Source organism: Nanorana parkeri, unplaced genomic scaffold (assembly GCF_000935625.1).
Source record: "Nanorana parkeri isolate BGI_ZX_2015 unplaced genomic scaffold, ASM93562v1 scaffold317, whole genome shotgun sequence".
Classification (NCBI taxonomy): Eukaryota; Metazoa; Chordata; class Amphibia; order Anura; family Dicroglossidae; genus Nanorana; species Nanorana parkeri.
In genome coordinates, this window is record NW_017306585.1 from 1,402,703 (window position 1) to 1,409,825 (window position 7,123).

General features: G+C 42.7%; 1 protein-coding gene across 3 annotated transcripts in view; it reads right to left on the reverse strand.

The window, feature by feature from the left end:
* The window catches only part of GRB10 (growth factor receptor bound protein 10), a 70,302-nt gene that overhangs the window by 54,141 nt on the left and 9,038 nt on the right, over window positions 1–7,123 (reverse strand). The gene's annotated exons all lie outside the window — the stretch shown is intronic.

The window sequence follows — 7,123 nt, forward strand, 5'->3', positions numbered from 1 at the left end:
GTGAAACTTAAATTGTGTCCCTATTTTTTTCCCCACTTAACTTTATTGCCATCACATGGGGGGCTACGAAACCCCTCCATGTGATAGCAAAAGATGCGACAGGTCCTCTTTATGGAGACATCAGGGGTCTCCAAGACCAGTCGCCTAGGACCCCCCTGAAGCAGAGATCTGCTTCAGCTTCTCTCCAGCGTCTGAAGCTGGACAGTGACAAGAATGCGGAAGTGATGTAATATACATCACTTCCGCACTCTGCAGCAGAGAAGGGACCGGATGGAGGTCGTGTGCCAATCTCAATCTGATCCCCTGTCTGAGAGGCACTATGCTGGTCCCGGGCTCGCACCGGGCACAGCGGAGCCGGGACCAGCGTGGCAGCGGAAGCCGCACATACCAAGACCTCATACAAGTGATCTGCCAGCTCTATAGCCGGCGGATCGCTTGCATGTTAACAGGCATCACTGTCAGTTTTAAGTTTTAGGAAGTTTTATCTTAAATGTATCAGTGTATTCATATGGAAAACTATATTTGATCATTTGGGATAAAACCAGTCAGCAACCAAAATTAAAAATCAATTGCAGACTTTACATTGCACGCTATAGTATACATCGCCTGACCAGTTTACAGGTTCACATGTTGACTAGGTACTTGTTGAATATCAAGATATGCTGGTAAATGAACCCCTTCGTGACTTGACTACATACAGTGTAAGTCGCCAGCATCGGGGCTGTTTAAACAGACTCCCGGCGACTTTTGCCGCCGGGACTCTGTTTAAACTTGTAGAGCCGACTGTCGGCTTTACAACAGAAGCGATCCTGGCGACTTACATGTAGCCAGATCGCTTCTGTGTCCCGAAGAAGGGGCCGCCCCCCGCCCCGGCCCCCGCCGCCGTGCTTCCCCGGGCTCCGTTGCTCCTCCTACGGGCCACGCCGGAGAGCAATAATTCTAGGGCCAGTATTTTGGTGTATCTCTAAATTGATGACCTGTGGGGGCTTTTAAAGCGTCTATTGACTTTTTGGGGTACTGCAGTTTTTCGCCGTTTCACGGACGCACGCAATTTGTAACCTATGCATGTTGGGTATCTTTTTACTCGTTGTAACCTCATCTTTTATATGTCATTTAAAAAATTGGTATTTTGTTGCGTTTTGGGGCATGAAATTAAATTTTTCACTAAATGTTGGGGTTTAATAAGGAGTTGCGCTAATATTGCGCAACATAAACATTTGCAACTACCACCATTTTATTCTATATGGTCTTGGCATTCAGAAAATATATAATGTTGGGGGGTTTGAAGTCATTTTCAGGCCTAAAATGTGGAATATAACATGGGTGCAAAAAATGAAAAAAGGGCCTCAGTCATGAAGTGGTTAAAAAGGCACATCAAACCATATAGTACAAAAAACTATTTAAATTTGATATTTACAATAAATCCCTTGACATAAGAAATGAAAATTGGAAATTATAGTTAGATTTATACAGACACAAACATATTTCTACAAGATTATGCATGCCAGAATGTTTCTATGGCAAACACAGAACTACCCAGTTTTATGCACTAAGATCTCAACAAGAATGACCTCAGCATCTGTATTGTCTGTTAAAACTCCAGTGAGCCATTTCACAGCTTTGCATTGCTGAGGAATAGAATGATGGCACTAAAGGGCTTTCCAGGAAAATCTAGGTCAGCACAGCCACCCAGATTGGATCTCCATGAGGGTAGAACTGGCAGGATGAAAGTCAGAGGTGCACTTCTTGCCAATTGTTCCAAAACCTGTCGCTGTTCATTAGCAAGGAAACGCCTGAATAAAATGTATCCCAGAGCTAAAGTCTTAAAAAGGGAAAGTTTAAAAACAGATCTGTGTAATCTTACCAAGGTTTTAAACAGTACACAAAAGTTTTAAATTAAAAACAGCAAGACATGTTTAACCCCTTCGTGACGGGAGACGTACACTGTACGTCCAGCCACAAAGGGACCAAATGACTTGTCACGTACACTGTACGTGACGAGTTATTTGCTGCTTTAGAGGGCTGTTAATCAACGCTGATTAAAGTAGAACTCCAAACGAAAATAATCTCCATTTTCACAAATTAAGCTTGGGAATTGACTCCCAAATCAAGTTATAAAGCACTCTGCTTTATAAATACCTTTTATTCTGCCTATTGCTCTTTTCAGATCCCAGCAAGGGCAGTGGATGGAACCAGTCTGCCCTGCTGTGAACTACAAAGACAGGAGGAGCAACTGTCAATCACTCTCACCCACTAAGTCAGGCTTTCCGCTGCCTATGCCACCAGCATTACCTCCTCATGGGGCGCGTACAAGTGTTTGACAGTGGCTCCTCCCAACATTGCCATTCACAGCAGAACAGTCCCACCCACGCATCCTTGTCATTTGAATATGAAAAGAGAAAAGCGAGAGTAAGCTGCAGACACCTTTTTTTCAGCATGTGCACAAATAGCAATACTGCAGATGGCCTTACAAATCATTACCAGCACTAACAGCAAAGTAGGTCACTGGCAGGAACATTTTTGTTTATCTGAAACCAATTAAAAAAGAAAAAAAAAAAAAAAGTAATGCAATGCTATACAGATGTATTGAACAGACTTTTTTACAGTTTACTTTTTCTGACACCAAGTAGGATTGAGGTGATTTAGGGAAATAGTGTAGAGTACAAGATTGGTTGTACAAAACATCAAATAGTTTGGCAGGTAATACAGAAAAGCATAGGATTGCACTAGCATCAGTACCGATACAGAGTATCCGGGTGAGTACTCGTCCAAATGCTCCCAATACTTATCCCACAACTTCTGGTATCAGGAAGCCGGGCGGCAAGTCACGATGACTAGGGAGCACGGAGCCAGTTTTCCGGCCAATAAGGAAGCCCCGATTGGCCGGAAATCCAGCTCCATGCTTTCACGTCACCAGGCGACGAGGAACCACAGAGACTGCTTCCCGGCTAATCAGGACCCAGGTGGCAGTCATTACACGCCACCCAGCTTCCTTAATTGGACTACCGATATCGGCGAGTAGCGGGGAAAAAAATATGGAACACACACCTCGATACCCCCCAAAAAACACATCAGTGCATCCCTAGTATTTAACTAACCTTTTAAATATATATAGTATATCCCTAACCTTTTAAAAAACTTAAAAATTATTTATTGAAAAAATCTATAAAATACTGAAGTTATTCACAAAGGAAATTTAATTTTATTAAGCGCCCCCATTGCGTTTATACGGAGCTGCTAGCTCTGGCTGCAGATCTCATTAGTTATATAATGTATTATTTGCATCTAATCCTAACTGCATGTAGAATATAAGCAGATGGGCTGCATGGCGCTAGGCAGCCTTTCAATCTTGCAGCACCCAAACCGCCAGCCAGTGCATTTTACCTAGTGCATGTGCAGTAGGCCCAGCCAAAGAGAATGGTCATCCTGGCTGCATGCACATAGCCCCCAACTATCCATCTGGCTGGACTGTTACTCTTGCGACCACAGAACGCTTCTCACTTTTTCCTCAGTTTTACCTCTTTTTAATCTGATCACAAGTTTAAAGTACTACTTAACTACCAACCTTTTTATTATAGGTCATTTTCAAAAGGCAGTACAAAAGGAAAAGTGGTAAAGAACAGCACGTCTTGGATGAAGCATTAATACAAGCCTGCCTGTGACATTGAAGCAGTCACAGGTTGGCGCTATTGATCGGGAACGCAACGAACACATAGTGCCAATCTCCCAGTTCCCAAACCTCTCCCTATAGAGTGGGGACCAATCACTGCTGCCTGCAGGATCCCACACACATCTGAACACACCACAGGACTCTTGGAACAATGTCCTTTGGACAGAAAAGACCAAAGAGAACATGTTTGGCCATAAAAACGAAACAGGATTCCAGGCACGCCAGCAAATATACAACTGAATGGCTGAAAAAGAAAAGCATCAAATGTGTTGCAATGTCAAAGTCCAGACATCGCCCCAATTGAAATGCTGTGGCAGGACCGTCATACAGAAAATTACTACTTTAAAGGTTACTTTTGCTGCTAAAGGTGGCTCTGCATGCTATTTAATTCATACGGTGTACTTTGTTTTTCACACATGGCTTTTCCATATTGGCTTTATGGTAGTAAAATAATGACATTGTGTAATATGGCATGTGTTCTTCATCTGAGGCTGTATTTACCCAATTCTAAAACCTGCTAAGGACCAGCTGATTTTTATTATGTCCTGATACTTAAAACTAGGGATGCACCGATACTAGTATCGGTATCAATGCCGAGTATTTGGGCGATTACTCGTACAAATGCTGATGCCTAGCCTGATACTTCCGATATTAGGAAGCGGGGCAGAGAGCCATTACATGCTGCCTGGCTTCCCGATTGGCCAGCTTTCCAAACAATCAGGAAGCCGGCCGCCACGTAATGACGCAGCACCCGGCTTTCTGATTGGCTGGGAAGCCAGCTTCATGTTCCCTTGTTACCTCATGACAAGAGAGCATGGCCAGGAAGCCGGGTGGAGTCTTTACACGCCGCCCAGCTTCCTTAATGGGACTTGCGGTATCGGTATTGCGAGTACTGAAAAAAAAAAATATTGGTACTCTTACTCTATACTGAAAAACTGGTATTGGTGCATCCCTACTTAAAACCATAGCATTCAAAGAGGTTGTCCTTTTATCACACTAACTACTCTCCTGCTAGATCTTACTAACGAAAAGAGGGTCTTTGAGCCCCAGGTCCATTTAGGGAAACTGTTGCCCATTTAGATTTACAAACTCCTACCACATGGGGAGGTTCACTGAGCTCTTAAGATTGTGTTTTGCTTTGGTACCAATATTTTACATGTATTAGATCATACTGGTTGTTTATGACTACATGACTCTGTTTTTCTACATATAACATTCTATTATAGTAAGTGTGGGTATGTACCGGTTTCTCTACCCCTTTTCCCAATTTAATTTTTTTTTTTTTATAGGCAAAAGGTTCAAAATAGGTAATCCAAGTTATACTTTGTGCTTCTACTTTGATTTTTGGCCATTTCTATGACAAAGAACTGTCAGAACCTAACCAGAGACAGTGCATCACCACTAAAGTGCATCAAATGTACAAACAAAACCAGGCAAGAGACTAAGTTTAAACTAACACTAAATTTCAGTGCCCTGCAATGGGAGAAATCCAGAGGTTGCAATTGCTGACCTTTTGAAAACAAATGCTGTCTGGCTATCCTGCAACTTCTGCATCACTGATCCAGAACTAGTATGTGTCCCTAACCTAAAACAAGTATGCTGATTTAGCATGTCAAAGTGCTTACCTTCATACTTGTTTCAGATCAGTGACCAAGTATTGAACCAAAAAAGATATCCTCATTCTAGCCCAATGCTGCTCAGAACGAAATTCCAGCAACGGAAGTCTTCATGCAATGTTCATTTCAGGCAGACATTGCTAAACTAGTCTCCCACACCAATTCTGACCATCCATATCGCTTTAAAATAAAGCATTAAAAAGGTAAAAAGACAGACTTCAGTAGCAATGCCCGATTTCTAAATCTCCATTTAAGCCAAGGTCACTTGAAAAATACATTTGGTCAAGTGACCTGCTGAAAAAGCTGCTCTGAATAGATGGTGACAGGTTTCAGTTTCCAATTGTTTTGCTCTACCTTGCTTGAAAACCTACATAATCTCGCATGGATAACATTAGGAGCATCAGAATGGGACCAAGGTCAGTGCCAGAAGTAAAATCTATTCCTCATGATCTTGTAATTTCCCAGGGTTTCCTTTTTGAAACGAAATGTAAGATACATTACACAAGAAATGTCCATTTGTTATGTTCTGCTTTGTAAAGCTTCATTCTCTGCCTCAAAACATTCTCAGTTGTGGCAGAATAATGGAGCACCTACAAGACCTAGTCTTTGTATGCTATTCACGCATCTTGTGCTTTAATTCCAACAAGTGGTCAAAGATCGGATTGTGTAGGGATTCCCTAGAGCAAAATGGTCTATCAGAAGACACTCTTATACAAAAAGTAACCAACTGAGAAAATCTACCAGAAGCTGCAGATTCTTGTTTGAAAAAGATGTAATGGTTCCCTGTGGGCACCACCCAACACCTGATGGCCAGGATGATTAAATTCAGTAGGTTCCATAGCAATCAGAGCATCTGCACAACGGACGATCCTTTTGGGGAGACCACTTCCAATCTAGTACTAACCCTGCAGGTTCCAAAGTCATTAAAAAAATACTCTATGGGTCGCTAAGCAACACGTTCACTCTAAAGAACTCCAGGCAGTTAAAGGAACCCCTGCAGTGGGGTCTTGCAGCAGTGAACTCTTAGTTCTCCCCTCCACTTCAGCTGTGTACAGCCCTTTGTGTCCTCACGTACAATACAACAGTAGAAAGGTATCATGGCACACTCACAAACCAGCATGTAAAACAACTTGTCTCACCACTAAGGTTAATAACAGAGGTTTGGATACACGTCTTCTGCAGAAAATGTGACAGCCGCGCCAAGGCACCTCTTATAGTGCGGTCCTAACTCTAAACTATGAGAGTCTCCATCTTGGAGCACATGGGTTAGGACCGCACTATAAGAGTGCCTTGGCGCGGCTGTGCGGCTTTCACATTTTCTGCAGAAGACGTGTATCCAAACCTCTGTTATTAACCTTAGTGGTGAGACAAGTTGTTTTACATGCTGGTTTGTTGTGTGCCATGATACCTTCCTACTGTTTTACTGTTCAAAGCCCATTTCGTGTGCACCTTACTGTATAGCTGGTGACAAATTGTTGAGTGCGTTTGTCATTTGTTTTGCCTCACGTACAATACGACTCAATGGACTTGTATTACACATGACATCAACAGAGCTTAGACCACTGGCGCTCAGGAATGCAGGTTTAGGGACAGGTCTAGCAGCCAGACGGCAGTCAGGTTCAGATGAGTATCTTTATTTTAGCCCCACTGCAAGGGTTAAGTTTTTAAGTGCAGGGATCTTCTTTAACCAGTTGACATCCGCGGTGTTAAACCCCCTTCCCATCCAGGCCATTTTTCAGTATTCAGCGCTGCGATACTTTGACTGACATTTATTCCGTCATGCAGCGCTGTACTGAAATGAATTTTATACCCTTTTTTAAGGACAGATAGAGCTTTC